Below are 19,420 nucleotides of genomic sequence, written 5' to 3'. Positions count from 1 at the left end.
CCCCTCCTTGGAGCCGAGGCCAGGTGGGCTTTATTCAAGAACCTCCCCCACTGCCGTGCTGTTCGCAGGCTGAGCTGAAGCTAGGATGATGGGATCCAGCCGGGTCAGCACTGGCAGAAGCACCTGTGACTGTGGCAGACAGAAAGATGCCACATCCTCTTCCCCAGAACCTGTGAACGTTCCTATCTAAAGAGGCTTTGCAGTTGAGCCAAAGTTAAGGATTCATGGAAAGGGGAGATTATTCTGGATCATCTGCACAGGCCCTATGGAAGCTCAAGGGTCCTTATAAAAGGGAATTAGGAGGCTCAGAGTCAGAGGGAAGACATGAGGACTGGCCAGGGGGTTGGAGGTGAGAAGATGCTGCCGACCTTAAAGAGAGGGAGGAAATGAGGGGAGGGAGCCTGTGGCCTCTGACCCCTGCCTCCAGGTAAGTGAGTCAGAGACCCCTGCCATCCACAGAGGACAAGAGGCAGCCCCGTGGGCTCCAGCTGCTCTTTGGTGAAGCCTGGCAGGGATCGGAGAGGCAGTGCCCTGGACATCCTGGAGAACCCACACATTTTAGGCTTGAGCCTGGGGTGGATCCACAGCGTGCTGGTGACCTTGGTTGTTAACTTCTAGCCACGAGGATTGAGGCTCCCATTGGGAGCAGGGAGGGAGGGAGGAAGGAACAAGGGGGAGGGACCTGAGGCCATCTGTGACCCTGCTCTGGGGGGAGCCCACAGGAGCAAGGTCTGTGGACAGGGACCCGCCCTGGCCCTGTGGGGGGCCCTAGAGCTGCCAGAAACCACCCCAAAATCCCTTTTCTAGCCCCCCCCATGAGCTAATTTCCCAAAGGATTTGGCTAAAAGACACCTGGGGGGTTGTGACAAATTTAGACCTCCCACGAAAGTGCTGAGTCACGCTTTGCCTGTTTGGAAAACAGCAAGCTAATTAAGTTACTGTTGGAGGCAGAGGCTGCAGCAGGAGGAGGCAGTGGAAAAATCCTCTGTGATGCTCGGCTCCACTCAGCTCAGAGAAACGTGCGCCACCGGGGAGGTGACCCCACGTGCTGGGCTGTCAGCAGCCAGAGCCTGGCTGGCGGAGCTGTATGAAGAGGTCTTCCTCACAACACCACCCCTGCCTCCTTCCCTCACCCAACGTCTGGGGAACCTCTCTGAGCCAGGGGATTTGGCTGCACTCAAACAGCAAGCAAGACAATCATGTTCCCTGCGCTTCAGAGCTTACAGTCTGGCCACGAAGACACCCTGGGAGCAGCCGCAGCTGCTGCGTGTTGATTAAGGTGGAGGGTGAAACTGACGACACAGGAATGGAGAATGTGAGCTCAGATGAGGCAGGCAGGGATGGTTAGAGCCCTGATTGGAACAAAGGAACCAACATTTGACTTTGAACTAATTGCTTAACAAAGATCTGCTGACCCCCCTTCTGGGAAGAATGCCTGCAATGGGTGGGCCTAAGGACAGACCAAACCCATCCCGGCCCCCAAAGAGCTCAAGTCCAGGGGGACATGAGTCCTGTTCAGATGAGAAATACACAGGATGAGACAGGGAGACTGAGCCAGCTTCCCCAGCTCCTGTGCTGCATCAAGTCCTCTGCCCTCCAGGTCTCACCCCCTACTCCCTCCTAGCAGCCCAGGACCCCGAGGCTCTGAGAAGTGAGTGGGTCCACCCAGACCCCACCTCTTGGCCCTGCTCCTGCAGGTTCTCTCAGCCCCTTTTGAGAGCAGACGCTTGGGTTACCAGCCATGAGTGGATGACTTGCTACCCTGAGAGCCCCTCTGTGCCTGGACACCACTCCCTCCACAGCCTACTTACCAGGAAGCAATTGTGGGGTCTGCTCTTCACTGTGGAGGGGTATAGGGTAGAGCTGACTGTTAATGTAAGTCCTTGAGAGGCTGGGCTGGATCTGGAGCCCAGAATTTTACCTGGTCTCAAGCCAGGTAAAATTGGGGTTTTAGGCAGGAGGACATGCTTGCCTCAAATACTTCTCCTTGGTGAAGTCCGAAGCCCCTCCTTGGGGGACAGAACCTCTTATTCAGTTTTGGGGTGGGAGAGTCACCCCAGGACTTATATTGACATTACAGGCGGAGGCCCTGTATGGAACCCCTTTCCTGAGGAAGGGTTTGCATGGAAGAGGCAGACAGGACCCCAAAGCAGTTGGGTACACAGACCACCCACCTCCCTTGCCGCAAGGATACCCAGGTTCATTCCCTCCACACTCTCCTTCCCAGACTCCAACGATTCTCAGCCTGAATGCCTTGCTCTGAACACCAGGCCTTGGCTCAGGCTGTTCCCCCTGCTGGGAGAGCTTTCCCCACTCCAGGTTGCCCAACTCAGAAGCAAGGTCACATCCACAGAGACACTCTCTCTCTGTGAAGAGTAGGCTTCCTGTGGGCAGCCCAGGGGTGGTTTGGCAGTTCAGCTACCAGGACAAAGAGGCTTCCAGCATCTGCTCTGTGACCTCCAGATGTGGCTTTTGTCTTCATGGCCCAGGATGGCAGCTGAAGCTCAAGCCACCACATCTCTGTTCCAGGAAGGATGGGGCAAAGAAGAAAAGAGTCACAGTGTATTCACAAATTGCCTTTTAGGGATGGTATCCAGAGGCTGTCATGTGACACTTCTGCATATCCTATTTGTCAATACTGAGTCACATGACTACCTACAGCTGCAAGGGAGGCTGGGAAATATAGTCTTTATACTGGATGGTCAAGAGGCCAGCCACAACCCCTGGATTTTGTAACTGAGGAAGAAGAGGAAGAGGTGAACAGTTGTCTGCCCCAGCCTTCCCACACCCTGTCATATTAGGTCAGCGTCCCTGTCACATGGTCAGACAGAGCTCACACTAGACTTGAGCAGGGACCAGCCAGTGGGCAGATAGAGCCTGGAACCAGGCAGGGGAAGGAGGGAGGCATCACACACATGCCATTCCCACCCAGTCCCCTCCATGCTTCTGGGCTTTTCAGTAAATTATCCTTTTGTCTCAGAAAGCTTTAGAAGCCTCCTGGCAATTCCAGCTGGAGTTTTGAGTTGTTAGGGGTGGAGAGATGGTACAAGACATGAGCTGCCGTTGCTGCTTTGGAGCAGAACCAAATGTAAACATGTGAGCTGCACACAGCCATGCACTCCCCCAACCCGCTCCCACGGGCGCTGTTCACCCAGCACCACAGGGGAAAGGAAGGGGGCATGTGGGGAGATCTGTCTCCTCCCCAAGATCTACTTGTCTTGGAACAGATGAGCACAGCATACAGCACTTCTCAGAAGCCGGTGTCAGCCATGAGGCGGGGGTCTCTGGGCAGTTAAAGCACCTTCCCATCTATTATCCTGCATGTCCCCGTCTCCCTGGTGGCATCTCCGAGAATGGAGCAGTTTATTGCTCTTTGATGGGGGACATGGAGGCACTCGAGTGCTGCGAGGGACAGGCAGTTCTCTCCCTGCAGACATCCTGGGTGCCTCTCCACCTGCACTCGGCCATGCCCTCCCCTCACTCCCACACAGCACCACACGGCACCACATGTTCTGTCCTGCCTGGGGACGTCTCCACCAACTCAGTGCCCACTGGGCTTCATCTTGTCACCAGCCTCTTCAGGCAGCAGTCCAGGCCTTCTGGGCCCCACCCCACACTGTGGTTGCTTCCTCATGATGCCCCAGCCTGGGCTGCTCTCCCCTGCAGCTCCCTCTCTGCACACAGGTGTGCATTGCCTCTTCCCCCGTCTTTGCTCGGGCTGGTGCGCCTGCTCAGAATGCCCTTCTCTGCCCTAGCTTCTCTGTGGATCCTCATGTTACCCGCCATCCAGGCTCAGCCAGAGCTGGCTCAGTAATGCACATTACTTGCACACTGGGTCCTGGCTGGGGATCAGAAAGACTGGCGCTGGTGAAGGGGGTCTTGAGATGAAGAGAACATGGCCTCTGGCTTCTAGGATCCCCCAGTCTAAAGGATGAAAATAGACAAGTGACCAATGGGTTCTGGGCCAGTGACCAAGGTACCCAGAGAAGCAACTGTGCCCTGCTAGGCACCCCATGGTCCCAAAACACTTTCTTCTCACTTGTAATTATTTCATCTCTATTATCTGCCTCCACCAATGGAATCTAGCTCCATGAGAGCAGGGCCAGCTCTGTCATGTTCACTAATATATCCCTAACACTCATGATAACATCTACTCAGAACAGAAAAACATTTGTTCACAGGATGTATGTATGTATGGATGGATGATGGATGGATGAAAGGATAAGTGGATGGATGGACATCCATAAATATATGGATGGATAGACAGATGAATGGATGGATGTATGAGTGAATGGATGATGGATGGATGGATGATGGATGGATTGATAGATGGATAGATGGATGATGGATGAATAGATGAATAGATACATGGATGGATGAATGATCTTTGATGAATGAATGGACAGATGATGGATGGATAGATGAGGGATGGATGAATGGATGATGGGCGATGGATGGATAGATGGATGAATGGATGATGGATGGAAGATAGATGAATGAATAGATGATGGATGGGTAGATAAATAGATGGATAGATGATGGATGGATAGATGAGGGATGGATGAAAGATGGATGATGAATGGATGAATGAATGATGGATAGATGAAAAGATGGGTGGATGAGTGGATGGATGGATGATGGATGGATGATAGATGGATGAATGGATCATGGATGGATAGATGAATAGATGGGTGGATTAGTGGATGGTGATGGATGGATGGATGGATAGGTGTTGAATGGATGATGGATGGATGGATGATGGATAGATGGATGATGGAATGGGGCTGAGTTATCCAGTGGTATCCTCTCCACTCAGCCACACTGACCACTCAGTGGAGGCACTTCCTCCTGGCTCCCTCCCCATCCCCTGTGGCATTCCTCTCCATGGGGCTCATCACCACCTGGCACAGATTCTAGATGTTTGGTTATATACTTGTTCACTGTCCATCTGCCTCCCTCCATCTGAGGCTTGTCTGCTGTGTTTGCCGATGTATCTTCAGGGCCTAAGAAAGTGCCTCCAACATTTAGTAATGAGTTAGGAGGCAGGACTCAATTCTGGACCATATTGAAGGCTAGCTGAAACAGGGAAGAGGCACCAAAAGCACCTTTCCATAACACATGCCCATCATTGCCATGGCAACACCCGGAAGTTACCACCCCTTTCCATGGCAGTGACCTGGAAATTACTGCCCCTTTTCTAGAAATTGATGAATAGCCCATTCATCCACCATGCATCCACCATCTGTCCATCCATCCACTCATCTACTCATCCATTCATCCATTCAACTGTCTATCCAGATTTGCATATAGTTAAAAATGAGTATAAACATGACTGCAGAACTGCCCTCAGCCGCTCTCAGCACGTTGCCTGTGGGGTAGCCATGCTCTGCGAAAGTAGTCATGGAACTGAAACACTGCTGCTTCAATAAAGTTGCTTCCTTCTACCGCCGACTGCCTCCTGAATTCTTTCCTGAGAAAAGCCAAGATCCTTCCCAGGCTAAGCCCCAATTGTGGGGCTTGCCTGCCCTGAGACAGGAGAAATAAACTTTTGTTGTATGTAAGGATTGATGAGTGAGCTAATGAAAGAACACACACATACAAGACTCTTCTCCCAATTAGAGTCCAGGTTCGACACCTGGCTTCCACTGAATGTCACCTTAGGGGAAAAGCCTTCCAGAGCCAAGACCAAAACAGCATCGGCCTCTGTCTCTGTCCACTTCCCTTGCTTTAGCTTCCACACAGCGCGTTTCACCACCAGCCCTGTTACCTACTTGTTGTTTCCCATCTTTACTCACTCAGCTATAAGCTCTGAGGGAGGGGCTGTGTTTTGTTCTCTGTCAAATCCCCAGAGTCTAAAATAGGTCCTGGCACATGATAGAGGCTCTAGCAATATTTGTGGCAGGAGAAAGTGTTGTCAAAGCTGGAGTGTGCAGGAGGACTAGGGGTTCCCCCAGCAGCCCCGGTCAGAGCCTCCAGGCCTCTCTGGGGCCCTTCTCTTGGAAGCAATTTGGTTTTAATTTGCGGGGGCTGCCATGCAAAGTACCACAAGCTGGGCAGCTCAATCAGTGAAATGTATTTTCTCACAGTTCTGGAAACCAGAACTCCAATATCAAGGTGTCAGCAGGGGGAGTTCCGCTGAAAGGAAGTGAAGGGAGCACAAACAGAAGACAATGCTATTTTGGACTTGGGCCTGGAAAAGCGTTTCCCTCTAGCTGACATGCAGTGGGGTTCAGGGGTTAAGCGGGGACTCCATCTGGGGGAGTCTGCTGCACGCTTTTTCCATAGCTCCTATCAGTTCTTTCATTCAACATAAATGAGTTCCGTTCCTGCCGGGAGGGGCATCTGCTCCAGGGCCCTCTCCGTCTGGTGTCTGCTGGCTGTCTGGGGTTCTCCTTGCCTTGTGGACGCCCCACGCTGGTCTCTCCCTGCATCTTCACCTGAGGTTCTCCTTGTGTGTATGCCTGTCTCTGAATCCAATGTGCCCCCACTTTTTTTTTTTTTTTTTTGAGACAGAGACTCATTCCATCGCCCAGACTGGAGTACAGTGGCACGATCTCAGCTCACTGCAACCTCCGCCTCCCAGCTTCAAGTGATTCTCTTGCCTCAGCCTCCCAAGTAGCTGGGACTACAGGCACGTGCCACCACACCCAGTTAATTTTTTGTATTTTTAGCAGGTACAGGGTTTTGCTGTGTTAGCCAGGATGGTCTTGATCTCTTGACCTTGTGATCCACCCGCCTCAGCCTCCCAAAGTGCTAAGATTACAGGCGTGAGCCACCACGCCCGGCCCAAATTGCCCCTTTTTAAAGAACAGCAGTCGTATTGCACTGGGGCCACCCTGCTCCGGCGTGACCTCATCTTACCCAGTAACATGTGCAAGGACCCGATTTCCAAATAAGGCCACATTCTCAGGCACTCAGGGTCAGGACTGCATGTGGATTTGGAGGTACGTTTCAACCCCCGACAAGCCAGCTCCCCTGCTCCCTCCTTTTCTGCCCTCCCACATCACACTCAGTCCTGCTGATTTGGCTGATACAAAATTACCCTCAAATCACAACATGGACATTCCCTCTGCCCCCCAAGTGGAGTTTCCAGGTTCCATCCTTCTTCCTCGGCTCCCCCGAGGCCTGGCAGATGCCGATGCCCTGAGAGCGCCAGGTCGTCTCACGAACTGGCTGAAGTGTGTTGCTGACGTTTCTGCCTCCACCAAATCCACGTTCAGGCACCTCCAAAAGTCTCTTTTATTCAGCAAAGGAGAGGATTCCTGTCTGGGTCATCAAGAAGGAAATCCAGAAAGACTCGAAGTCCAGGAAGGAGGAGGAAGCACGTGCCCCTTCCACTCCATGTGGGCACAGGGGAACTGGCCTGTCAGTCAGGACAACAGAAAACGGTTCATTCCCTGTCCCCCAGGATCCCCACCAGCCGTGCCCCAAGCTGGCAGCCCCAGGTGAGCTGTGCTTGTGTTTATTTTGGAAACTGAATCTTTGTATTTCCTGGAAAGCCCCAGCCCATGTCTCCTCAGCACCCTCTTAGCTGGCCAAGGTCAGACACGGGAAGGCTGCCCTCCCTGGCTCCCCAGGGTGGGAGACGGAGCCACCAAAATGCATCTGCAGGAGACAGCTGTGCTGGGAGCCTCAGAACAAGACCAGCAGGTGTAGGGCACACCCCTGAGGGAGTCTGACCCGAAGCTGATGCGATTTCTCTTGTCTGAAGGAACGAGGGTTGCCAAGGCCTGGAGGGCTGACAGCACGGCCCATCCTCGCCTTCTGCCTGGATGGACAAGTCAGATCCCCTGATTCCAACCCAGGTCCAGAGGTGGGCCCCAGAGACACTGAGCCAGGATGGCAGGGCAGGAAGGGAAGGAAGGCCACTGAGGGCTCACCTGGGCCTTCCTTTCCTGCAACCTGCTGGCATGGCTCCAAACCACAGGCGGCTCTGTGGAGGCTCCGTCCTGGGGACAGTGCTGCTCTTTCAGGCTGAGTTGCCCTCCACCCCTACTTCCAGCCCTTCCCCTGTCTCCCTGTGGCTGGGGAGAAAATCTGGAAACAGAGGGACACATCTACTAATCACCTACTCCAGCCCGGTCTTTCTAGGCAATGCAGCTGCAGAACCCCCCCCCCCACAAGCCAGGGACCCAGAGATCAGGTCCAGCCCTGGCCTCGCCTCACTCTTTCCGGGCATGCAGCCGCAGAACCCCACCACAGGCCAGGGACTCAGAGGTCAGGTCCAGACCCTGCCTTGCCTCACTCCAGGCTCAGCTCCCCACTTGACATCATGTCCACTCGGCGTGTCCAGGCCGAACCCCAAGGTCTCACACCGACACCCCACGCCTTCCCACTTACTACCCACTGGCCACCACGTTCTTCCAGCTGCTCAGACCACAGCCCAGGAAGGGCTGTTGACTCCTCCCCCTCACCTGACACCCACCCCAGCAGGAATCTGTGCTGATTCAACTCCCAAAGTGCATTGTGGATCTGCCCGGATCCCTCCACCTCCTAACGAAGGTTCATTCCACCCTCATCTAAATCACCACCATCTTCCCACCCAAAGCCAACGCCTCCCCATGGGTCTCCCTCCCACCAAACCCATCATGCATTCTCCACAGTCCACAACCACACACTACAACCACTCCTTCCTGCTTCCCCGGCGCCTGGACACCCTAGCAGCCAACAGTGCACCTGCCATTCTGAGCACCCTGGACCAGAACACAGCCCTGCTCAGGTTTTTAGCCAAAGCTCCTCTGCCTGGAATGCCCTTCCCAGACCTCCAAGCAGTGAAGTCTTCCTTGTCATTCAGATCGCAGTCTAATGTCCCCTCCCCGGAGCCTGCATCCCTGACCCCACTCTCCCAGACCTCTTTCCCACTCTGCCCTGCTCGGTTCTCTACGCAGCATTTGTTCCTGGCTGGGGTTCCTGCCCTCATGCATTGGTTCCCTCACACCCTCCCATTGGAAGGTACACTTTACCAGGGAGCGTCTCCTCTCTGTTGGTGCCCAGACCATCTGGCCTGCCATTGGCCCTTGGTCAACTGGTGATATCATTGCGTGTTCCCCAAGATGGTACCACCCGGAGTCGGCAGGGCCGTGGACCCTGAGACTCCACACACTTTCCATAGCCCGTGATAGGCAGGCCTTTCTTTCCTGTGTCTCCTACGATTCTTCCTGGGCTTTCATTGCATCTTGGTGCTTCCAGGCCAGCACCTTCAACCTACAGAAAGCAGAGAAGCTAGAAAATGCACCAAAAGACATAACACAAAGTGTGCCTCTCAGACCCTCCCTGAACTCTGGGCAGCCCCTTTGCTCCTCACCACACCACAGGTGACCGCCAGGTTCAGGGGAGCTCCTGAGAGGTCCCCGAAATTTTGCGTATGGATATATATTTGTTTTTTGCAGCCGTCACCACCAATTATTACACACTTGCTGGTTTAAGAAAAACCGTGAAATTTATTCCTACAGTTCTGGAGGCCAGGGATCTGAACTCCAGCTGTGATCTGGGCCGCGCTCACTCTGGAGGCTCTAGGGGAGGGTCCTCTCTGCCCCCTCCAGCTCCTGGTGGTTCCTCGGCTCTGGGCGCATCGCTCCAGCCTCTGCCTCACGTAGGCTCTTCTCTTCTGTCTTCTCTCCTCCTCTTTTATGAGGGCATTTGTCGTTAGATTCTGGTACCACCTCATCGAGGATGATCTTGCCTTAAGATCCATAACTTAATTACACCTGCAAAGACTCTTTCTCAGCCAGGTCATTGAAGATGCTGGGTGGGGATAGCTGTGCTTTCTTCTCCTCATTTTCTAGCATCTCAGAGTTGCAAAAGGTTCGTCCCCCTTACAAAGGCAGTGAATGGCTGTTCACCTTTGGGTCCTCCATGCCTGGCCCAGGTACATGCTCCGTGAATGCTTAGCCTTGTGTTCTACGAGATCCTGCAGGACGCGGAGCAGGAGGCCATGCTGGCTCCCCAGCCCCCGGTCAATTGAAGAGGCAGCACACACTGGACCATGCCCCATCCACCCTCAGGATCCACAAGCCTCCCTGGCCTGTGCACTGCAGCCTGGGTCAGACAGCACAGGGGAGGCACAAGGTTAGACTCCTTGAAGGACTTCCCTTGGCTGTGTGTGAGGTGCACAGTCCTCCGTCGCGAAGCTGCCCGCAGACCTTGGAACCCAGAGATAAATTGGCACCCAGAGGGGATGAGCCGGCCGGCAGAGCCCCCCTCCGGCTGGCAGCTCATCCCAGCCCCAGGCGGCTCAGGAAATGGCCGAGGTGCCCACGTGGATCTGATTCACCATTATTTTACAGAAGTCCAAGAACGAGGCAAACGTGTGACCCACTTCTGCCGCTGATGGGCCTGGCTCTGGCAGGAACACTATGGCAACCAGATGCACGGGTTTAATTACATCAGCCTGGTGCTTTCTCACAAAGATGAATGGGGACAGACACTTTCACCTCTCATAGTCAGAGAGGAGAGCCAGCAGCCGGCTGTTTCCCCGGGGAGCTCCTGTCCACAGTGCCCTCCATGGGCAGGTGTGCCTGGGCACCTGCTAAGAGCCTGGGACAGACAGGGCCATGGTCCAGGGCTGCGCCTGACCTCCTCCTCTTCTGGCTCCCAAGGGTTCCACACCAGCTGGTCCTCTCACCATGTGACAGCTGCTTGGTCTGGCTGGGCTGGGCCAGGCCAGGCAGTTTCCCCAAGTGTTCACCTGCCCACCTGGCCTCTGTCCAGGCACCGAGAAAGCAGAGGCTCCACACGGCAGGTGACGGGCAGGGCATCAGGGGCAGCCCTGGGAGGGGTTACAGGAGAATGATGATGCCATGATGCCATTGCTGAGTGCTCACTGGTGGAGACCTCATTTTCAGAGCATGCCCATGACAGGGCTGCTGCTCTCTGCTCTTCCCAGAGGAGGGGACAAAATGCAGAGGAGTTAAACCAGCATAGCAGGCCCAGGGCAGGATCTAGGACCCTGGGTGCCAGAAGCTGCTCCTTCTGAGTCGCAGGTCTGTGGGCTCCACGGGCACACGTGCACAGGCTTGAGGCTGGCTGTGTACATTTGACATGGCCACCTCTGTGGCAAAGTGGGTGACATTGTCTGCCTTCCACAGCATGGCTCTGCCAGCCCACGGGTTATTAGCTCCTGGTGAGGGCAGGGCCCTGGTGGCAGTGAAGTCGGCAGGTGCACCCAGGCACCCCACTGGCAGTGCTGGTGGTGTGATGTTTCCTCCGGATGACAAGCCCGGGATGAGGGCAGCGGGGGACAAGGGAGGGAGGCGGAGGCCTGGCACGGCTTCCTGGACACAGCCTGCAAACTGGGCCCCAAGGCTGAGGAGGAGAAAAGGACTCTTTCGCCTTCAGGGAAGCCCAGGGCCAGGAGCAGCTGTGAGCCCAGCAGGGCTCACTGAGGACCCCAGGGGCATCTCAGGTCCCCCAAAGCCCTTGGCTCTTCCGGCCCTCCCATTCCTGAGTGCCTCAAGTGCACAGACAGGGGCGAGGGCGAGGAGAAAATTTGTTCATTGTCTCAGCAACCATTCAACAGAGACCAGCCGAGCACCTGCCCTGTGTGTCTCCATCTGGGTGCTGGAGAAGCAGCCAGAGACACAGGTTGCGGGACCCCCGCCTGTGCGTGGCCAACCTTTACTTGGGCTGACAGTGAAGGCTGCACACGGCAGTGGCTGGGGGCTGCCTTGGGCCGGGCTCACTGCCAAGGTCAGTGAAGGACATGACACGATACAGGAGTTAGAGGTGCTCATCCCTGTGGCCATAGGCCAGGTATCCTGAGGAGGGGCTCAGGTGACCACAGGGTGGCCAGGGCAGGTGGCAGGAGATGGCAACAGCCACACCACACCTGTAAGAGTGAGGGAGTGGCAAGCTGGACGCTGGAGGGAAGGACATCTGAGGGCAGGAACCGAGGGATGAAGGCAGGGGAGAGGAAGCAAGGGCAGCCAGGGAGGGGGGCAGGGCTCATGGAGCTCCCAGACCACTGCACCCAGCTTTTACTTATTCTCAGATGTGGTACCACCCAGGGCCTGAAGCCTGAAGCCGTGGCCTAGTCTGTAGCTTCAAGAGTCACGGTGGCAGCCGAGTGGGGTCAGATAACTTGTTGGGAGGCCGCTGTGGCAGTAGAGAGGCACTGGTGGTTCCTGCAGGGCTCTGGGGAGGTGGGGAGAAGTGAGCCCCAGAAGGCTGAGCCTAAGGGGAGGACCCGATAAACTGGGGGCAGGTGTGAGAGACAGTGGGGCCAGGTGTGACTTGGGCCTTGTGCTTGGTGACAGGTGGGTGGTTCGGGCTGGCTAGTTGGTTTTCGGCTCCACTGCCTGGACAGTGTGGCTGCTGCAAGGGCTGTGGACAGCGTGGGCTGCAAGGGTGGCAGGAGTTTGGTTGGGGCGTGCTGAGCTGGAGGTGTCCACCCAGCAGACAGGTGCAGGCTCTGAGAGGCTCCCAGAGCTCAGGGTGAGGCCTGGGGGGCGCTGGTGAGGTCCTGCAGCCCTGGAAGGTGGAGGGCCCAGGTTTGATGGGGTCACTGGGGGCCCGGTGGTGTAGGGACCAGCCCTTCAGGGCTTAGTGAGTGTTTTCCTCATGTGTAGAAACAAGAGATTGTAAGAAATAAAGACACAAGACAAAGAGATAAAGAGGAAACAGCTGGGCCTGGGGGAGCACTACCACTAAGATGCGGAGACCGGTAGTGACCCCGAATGGCTGGGCGCACTGATATGTATCGCATGCAAGACAAGGGGGCAGGGTAAGGAGGGTGAGTCTTCCAAGTGATTGAGAAGGTCAAGCAAGTCAGGTGATCATGGGACAGGGGGCCCTTCCCTTTTAGGTAGCCGAGGCAGAGGGAAGGCAGCCTACGTCACCGTTTTCTTCTATGCACTTATAAGAAAGATCAAAGACTTTAAGACTTTCACTATTTCTTCTACTGCTATCTACTACAAACTGTAAAGAGGAACCAGGAGTACGGGAGGAGCATGAAAGTGGAAAAGGAGTGTGACCACTGAAGCACAGCACCACAGGGAGGGATTTAAGCCTCCGGATGACTGGGGGCAGGTCTGGATAGTATCCAGCCTTCCACAAGAAGCTGATGGAGCAGAGTGTTCCGTGACTCCTCCAAGGAAAGGAGACTCCCTTTCGCGGTCTGCTAAGTAATGGATGCCTTCCCAGACACTGGCATTACTGCTTGACCAAGGAGGCCTCAAGCAGCCCTTACATGGGCGTGACAGAGGGCTCACCTCTTGCCTTTTAGGTCACTTATCACAGTGTCCCATTAGCACCTGACCCTATACCCACTGGTTATTCCTAGGTTATATTAGTAATGCAACAAAGAGTAATATTAAAAGCTAAATGATTAATAATGTTTATACTAATGATTGATAAAAGTCCATGATCATCTCTATATCAAATTTGTATGATGACTATTCTTATTCTAACTATTTTCTTTATTATACTGAAACAGTGTGTGCCTTCAGTCTCTTGCCTCGGCACCTAGGTAATCTTCCGCCCACTCAGCGGGTCCAGGCCGCTCTTGGGGCACTCACCGTTAGAGACGGGGAAGGAAAGGGCTGGATGTGCTTCCTGGGGCTGTTGTAAAAGTTACCACAAACTGAACACGGCACAGATGTACCACCTGACACTCGTGCAGGTCAGAGGCCCAACATCTCTCGCCTGGCTGAAGTCAAGGTCTGGACAGCTGGTCCCTCTGGATACTCTAGGGAGAGCCTGTTTCCTAGCCTTTTCCAGCTTCTACAGGTCACACACTCCTTAGCTCCCAGCCCCTCCTCCATCTTCAAAGCTGAGACATCGCATCTCTCGGTGCCTCCTGCGGCTGCGTCTCCCCCAGCTCTTTCCTCCCCCTCCTCCACTCTTAAGGACCCTGTGACCACAGGGGACCCACCTGTGCAATCCCAGATAATCCTCCTAGCCTATAGTCAGCTGATTAGCCCCTTCAATTCCAGCTACAACCGTCATCCCCGTGACTGTGTAGCCGAGCACATCCAGGGTGCTGGGGATTGGGACATGGGCATCTTGGATCTATTCTTCCATCTACTGCAAAGGGTGATCAACTGGGGGGCACACACGGCCCAAGTCCCAGCCTCCTGGAGCTCAGAGGGCAGGGGGAGATGAGGCTTGAACAGAGCCACACACATCAGTGTGGGAGGGGCACTATGATGGCAGGGACCAGCACTGCTAGAGAGGACACCAGAGGCCTGGAGCCTCTCCAGGGAGCTGCTGCTGGAGCTCACAGTCAAAGAGGAGGGCGAAGGTCACACCAAGAGTGGGCACAGCTCAGTGACCCTACGCGTGATTTGCCAGCCGTGGAGGAAGTCCCTGTTTTCCCGGCTGCAGTTGCCAGCAATGTGACCCCCAAATTGTATGGCCAGCCAGGCCTCTCCCCCGAGCTCTTAGACCTGCCTGGGACCAGCGACCGAGCGTGCCAGCACCTGGTGTCTTCCACGTCCCACCCTCAGCTCTGCTTTCCTCCACCCCGTGCTCCCTCTGTGGGATTCCACTGCGTGATGGGATAGCCCCTTGGGTTTGGAGTCTAGGGAGAAGGCGGTAAAGTCCTCACTTGCCTGGTGCTGTCAAGAGACAGACCACGGACTCTGTGCTTGCCACATGTTCTGAGCTGATGCATTTGCCTATGGCTATGTCTTCCAGGCACCACAGTACTCAAGCCACTGGGACCGGATTCATCTGTGTCTTTTCTTCTCCTGCCCATCACACTGGGCCATGCCGGCTGCAAAGGCAACCTTGAATCCCCCCAGCCTCCAGCCGCCCTTGTCCCAGCCTCACCATCTCAGCACTGGGATCTTTGCTCTGGGACCCCCCTCCACCCCTCGCCAAATCCATCTTCCAAAGTGCAGCCAAAGACCTCTTCTCCCTGAGGCCTTGGCCTGGGCTTCCTGCCCGAGCCTCCTCAGCCTCCTCAGCACCAGTTCTGCCCCGGCTGACCCCGGCTCTGACAGGCTGCATTTCCTTCTGTTCCTTCGACGCTCTGGGGTTGCTTTTCCCTCTGGCCTGTGGCGTCCCTTCAGTGAGCTAAGGAGCAAGACTGGCTTCTCTCTCTGGTCTTGACTTGTGTGCCTCTTCTTCCAGGAAGCCTTCCTTGACTCCTACAACCAATGCCACCCAGATGTGGTACAAGCAGGGCTCACGGGGTGTAAACAAGAAAATAACTTGATGTTTGTGTCTTTTAAACAGATGACTGACGGTCCATTTAAAATTCAGTGTGAAATTTCTTCTTCCATCCCAAATGAACCCTCAGGCTAGTCTGTGACTTCCTGTCATTCTTAGGTAATAAGATCCATCTTTCCCTACCTTGTTCAAAGACAGCCTCGATAGTAAAAATAGTTTTGATTTAGCATCACATTAAATTAAAGTGTTAAACACGGATTTAACATTAAATGTTTCTCCTCCCTGCAACTTGGGGGCTGGGTTGCCGGGTGGGCAGCCCCTTCCCCCTGCTGGTTTCTGCCCCTTGGGATTAGAGTCTAGGGAGAGGGCGGTAAAGACCTCACTTGCCTGGTGCTGTCAAGAGACAGACCTCGAACTATGTGCTTGCCACATGTTCTGAGCTGACACATTTGCTATGGCTGTGTCTGTGCCTACAGCCCCCTGTGCTCCCTCTTCCCACCACCCCCAACAGAAACTAGGACAGGGACTAGCTGGGCCCCAGGCACAGGGGCTGTGTCTGTTAAATGAATACATTAATGCTGACATGAAAACAGGATGGTTTGGGTTCTTGGAAGGTAGAGCTCCCAGGGCAGCTGCTGTCTGCTCTCCATCTGGGTATGGGGACAAATTCCTCAAGTGTGGTCACACCCACGCTGATATGACACGGCTCTGGTGGCAAACTCCCGGGCCAGGACCCAGCTCTGCCTCTCAGAGAAGAGTCCCCTTCCGGCCTCATGTGACTGCTTAGAGTGACTCATACCTGCTCCCTCCTTTGCGGGGAGGGTTAGGGCTCCTGTTGGTCTCTGGTCTTTCATCCTTTTTCTCTGTGATGGAGCCAACAGAAGGCTTTGGGGAAGTACGGTCGAGGCTGCCCATGGGGTGGAGGCGGGTGTGTTCCGTCCCTCCCTGCTGCCACTCCACCTGTGCCCTGGCCCCAGCTTCCCGTCTTCTTTACCCACGATGTTCCCGCCAGACAACTCTGACCTCCAGCTCAGGTCTGAGCATGTCCATCCCCCGCCCCTGTGGGTGGCTTAAGAAACTGGCTGCAGAAGTGACGATGACACTTCGTGGAGGCTGCTGAGTCACGGCCAGATCCCACTTTGAGGAGACCGAGCTCTAGAACTCGATGACCCTGGCCTCTCTCCAGCTCCTGCTGGCCTCTGACCTTCCCACGTGTGCTGTCCCTGCTCCTGCATGAACTTCCCTCCTGCCTCCCTCAGAGTCTCCTCCCGTGGCTCCTGTGCTGTCGACTCCCGTGTTTGGAATTGTTGGAATTGGAGCCTCCTTCCTCCAACCACCCCTCTTCCCTGCCCTCTGCACTGCATTTACCACAGCGACTGCATGGTGAACACGTCTCGTCACCGCCATGTTCCCAGCACCTCGAGCAAGGTGGGGCCCGGCTACTCAACTCCACAGGGTGGGGCAGGCCTGGTAGACGGAAAAAATCAGACCTAGAGAAACTGAGGACTTGACACTGTGGCTCTGCAACATCCAGCTGGGTGGCCCAGGGCGGGTCAGTTCAACTCGCTGAGCCTTGGTTTCCTCATCAGTCAAAGGGGCTAATAAGTGCTTTTGTGAAGTTGTTGTGATGAACTGGGGGGTCGCGCATGGACGGTGGGGAGCCCTGAGCCTGGTGTGTACTGGCGCTGATGCTTAGGACCACACCATCCCCACTGTAGGGAAGGGAGGGCAGCTGGGGCTCAATCCCCACCCCTCTGCACCCCAGCGGGGATACAGGCAGGACACCATCAGCTGAGCCTGCATCTCTTTCTGTACAGTGGAGACAGCAGCACCGGCCACTCCAGGCTCTTATATGGCTTCCAGGAGACAGGGGCTATAAAATTTCTAGCTCAGGGCGGAACACCTAAAGGAGATGCAGTAACTGGCTGTGGAGATGACATTGCTAACTGCTCAATAGAAATATGACCTGAATGGATTTTCTCTTCATCACGCTGCTTCTGTGCAGAGGGCCTGGAAATGAGCTAACATATGTCTTATATACATATATGTGTACACACACACTCATGCACATGGCTGTGCAGAGGGCCTGGAGAGCAGCTAGTGTGCTGTCTCACTAATGCACATGCACACATGAACAGACATGGCCAGACACGCACACACATGTGCACTCACAGGAGCACACGTACACACCTGCATACATGCACACATAAGCAGTCACATGCACACATGCACACACTCACACACACACATGTGCACACACAGGAGCACACGTACACACCTGCATACATGCACACATGAGCAGTCACGTGCACACATGCCCACGCTCACACACACATGCAAACACACATGTGCACTCACAGGAGCACACGTACACATCTGCATACATGTGCACATGAGCAGTCACGTGTACACATGCCCACACTCACACACACATGCAGACATACATGTGCACACACAGGAGCACATGTACACATCTGCATGCATGCATACATGAGCAGTCACCTGCATACATGTACACACACGCACATGCAAACACACATGTGCACACACAGCACACGTACACACCTGCATACGTGCACACATGAGCAGTCACGTGCATATATGCACAGACTCACACGCAAATGCAAACACACATGTGCCCACACAGGAGCACATGCACACACTTGCACACATGCACACATGAGCAGTCACGTGCACACATGCACACACTCACACACACACGGCGTGCAGAGAGGAGGTGCTTTGAGAGAGATCGAGGGCCGGTAGTGGTTGCTGGTTCAGGAGGGCTGTGGCTGACCCAGGCAGAGGCGATGGATGGGCCATAGGCTGAGGCCTCTGTCCCCAGCTGCACATTTACCTGAAACTGCAGGGGCAGCACTTTTCTTTCCAGCCAGTTTAATGTCGGTTTTTTTCAGGGCTCAGCTAAGTGTTCTCAATGGGGAAGAGTAGCAGCTAAGCGGTCTTTTCCCTGGAAAGGTCAGAGAAATTCCATGGCAAGAGAAGCCCTGGGCTGGGTGAGTGGCTGGGGCTGCATATATTTTGCAAGGCTTAGGGGACATCCCACGTGGGAACAGACGTTAGAGTGGGTCAGGAGCTCAACTGTAGAAGGTATCGGACTCAAAGGGGAAGGGGCCAGAGCTTATTGAAGTTGCAGATTCCGGCCTCCTTCCTCCAGGGATGGTGATGAAGGGAGCCTGGGCAAGACCCAGGAATCTGTGTTTCCACAGCCTCCCCAGGTCATCCTGATGCAGGTGGCTCCAAGTCCAACAGGCTGATAGGATATTCCTCATGAACTGCAAGGCCAAAATCAAGTCTGCTTTTTTTCTGTGAAGGAGATTAGGCTTCCTTGAAACTCTGCAGTGAATTCTACCACTCAGAGCCAAGCATTGCTATCTTGTATCCTTCTGTCTATGAAAAGAACTGGTCCAGGCAATTGTTGGGAGGAGCAGTTCAGTTTTCACATCCATTTCCCAAGGCCTCATTCTGCACAGGACCAAGAGGGTGGTCTAAACGCATTCCTTCGTTAGAGGCTCCAGTGAGATGGGGGACCAGGTCAAGGTGGAATTCAGCTCTGTGTCACAGACGCCAGACCATGGGGACTTGTGCAGATTCAGATTTATTTTTCCACAGAACGGTAAGTCCAGAGGCCTGCAGTCATGCCCACTGTGGTGGCTGCAGAGGAATCACACGGACATAGGCTCCTTCATCGTCCCACTCTCAGCCTCATGGCCACAGAACAGCTGCAGTGCCCCGGACATCATTCACATTCTAGGTTGTTGGAAGGGGAAGAGAGTGAGACTCCATAAAAAAAAAAAAAAATCTGACTTCCTCGAAGCCCCTCCCTTTAGCTGCACAGCCACAAGAAAACCCCTCATCCTCCCGAAATCGCTTTATCAATGGCGTGGAAGGGAGCAGGAGTAGGAACAGGGGTCATGCACAGGGAACACTTAGCACAGGCTTGGCACGGGGCATCTGATGACCATAGCCGGCATTCTGTTGCTTACATCAGAAAGCTGCATTTACTTTTGTGTTCGATAGATCCACTGCTGCAGAGGCTCCCAGTGCCATCAGGTCCCCCAGAGATAATGCCTCTTCTCCCCAGCTTTGGATGGGACTTACCTACCTTGGAAAAATATACACTTTTCATTCCTTGGCAATAACCAGATTTTGGACTTCCACAGGCTGCATGGAGAAGTGAAAACTGGATTAAAAGGAGCAGTGACAGAGGTCTTCAGAAACTTAGGAAAGGTCTCAAGTTCCATTAGCACTGCCTGGCAAGCTCAGCATTTTCTCCTCCACTGGCTGCCCC

This window comes from Colobus angolensis, unplaced genomic scaffold, assembly GCF_000951035.1.
Source record: "Colobus angolensis palliatus isolate OR3802 unplaced genomic scaffold, Cang.pa_1.0 Scaffold44, whole genome shotgun sequence".
NCBI classification, from domain to species: Eukaryota; Metazoa; Chordata; class Mammalia; order Primates; family Cercopithecidae; genus Colobus; species Colobus angolensis.
The sequence above is the reverse complement of the archived record's forward strand: the minus strand, read 5'-3'. Positions refer to the sequence as shown.